The following is a 1,749-nucleotide window of genomic DNA, read 5'->3' on the forward strand; positions in this document are numbered from 1 at the left end:
TGTATAGGACCTCTTTGGACTTTCTTTTATTATGCTAAAATAGTAGTGCTTTTAGGATTTGCATTATTGTACTCTCCAATACAAAGCATGGGGCATGTTCAAGTGTATAGCACACCATTTTCATACATGTATAACACTGGTCGATGAAAAATGTTGTAATTAGCATTAATACGGGATGTAGCTTCTGGTTTTACCAGCTGCGTACTCTACGACTATTAGATAAGTAAAAATCTCTCTTGTGATACTGGTAAGTTATTGGAATGTGCAAACTGATATAGTATCTTTCATCTCTCTCTTAAAGGGTAACACCACAGGAGAGCCTACTTAACATGTTGGTAGGTTTAACAAAGTTGGAATTGCTCAGGCACTGTAGAATTAGGCAACATTCTTCAGACCTAGCTCAGACCTATAATGCATTTAGTACATTAAAGCAGCTGACATGATACTTTTTGCAAGCTTTCCCAGGCACTGGAGTTTTTCTGTTAATTTACCACAGTAGGTCATAAAAGTGTCGTTAACTATTTTTTTTTCTTTTGAGATGGAGTTTCACTCTTTTTGCTCACTATGGAGAGCAATGGCGTGATCTCAGTTCACTGCAGCCTCTGCCTTCTGGGTTCAAGTGATTGTCCTGCCTCAGCCTGCTGAGTAGCTGGGATTACAGGCATGTGCCACCATGCCCAGCTAACTTTGTATTTTTAATAGAAACAGGGTTTTACCCTGTTGGTCAGGCTGGTCTTAAACTCCCGGCCTCAGGTGACCCACCTGCCTTGGCCTCCCAGAATGTTGGGATTACATTACATTTATTTTTTATTTTGGAGAAGATTCTAAGACTGCACAGTTGTTCCATTGTCTTGCTAGATTTTGACCTTGTTCCTTCCCTACAACTCTTTTATTTTCCAAGTCACCTTTATTACCAAGAATCATTGGGACATCATCGGTGTCTTTGACTTGAAGACTCTGCTCTCTCAGATCTTGTAAATCATAAAATGTAGGCTGTGGTGGGATGGAATAAGCTAATGCAAAGCCTTGTCCATTTTTTATGTACAAATCCCTCATTGCTATAAATTGCTCTGTTCCTGTAGTATTCAAGATTTCAAGCATGTAGAGTTGTGCCTGTATTCCTACTTGCTTTCTGTAGTATCCTCTATTGTAGGATCATGTTTTTCAACAAAAATTCTTTGTACAAATTGTTCAGTCAAAGCAGAATTTCCAACACTTCCTGAGCCAAGAATGACTAATTTATAATTAAGCATGATACAAATTTTTAAAACCCAGCGCCTCTCATGCTGTCACCAGATCTCTGCCCTCAGTGCTGCTCTGTGCTTTTTCTGGGTTTCTACTCCAGCTGCTATGGTGGTCTTGCCTCTGCCACTGCCACTCCGGCTGGTTTATATGCCTGAATAATGAGTTTGAAAGTAGTATTTGCAAGCCTCATGGTAACCTCAAATTGAAAAAACATACAATGAATGCACAAAAAATATAAAGCAAGAAACTAATTCATATCACCAGAGAAAATCATCTTCACTAGAGGAAGAAAATAATGAAAGAAAGAAGGGAGACCGCAAAACAATAAGAAAACAACAAAATGACAGGAGTAAGTCCTTACTTGTCCATAATAACTTTGAATATAAATGGATGAAACTCTCCAACTGAAAGACATAGACTAGCTGAATGGATGAAAAAAAAAAAAAACCTTTGATCTTTTCCCTACAAGAAGCACACTTCACGTATAAAGACACACAGAGACTG

The 1,749-nt window shown here is 38.4% G+C and overlaps 1 pseudogene; it reads right to left on the reverse strand.

Annotated features, from left to right (window-relative positions):
- Positions 1-406: 406 nt before the first annotated feature.
- Positions 407-1,255, reverse strand: LOC116548995 (annotated as a pseudogene).
- Between the last annotated feature and the right edge of the window lie 494 nt (positions 1,256-1,749).

This window comes from Sapajus apella, unplaced genomic scaffold (genome assembly GCF_009761245.1).
Source record: "Sapajus apella isolate SASKATOON/1434 unplaced genomic scaffold, GSC_monkey_1.0 scaffold6, whole genome shotgun sequence".
Lineage (NCBI taxonomy): Eukaryota > Metazoa > Chordata > Mammalia > Primates > Cebidae > Sapajus > Sapajus apella.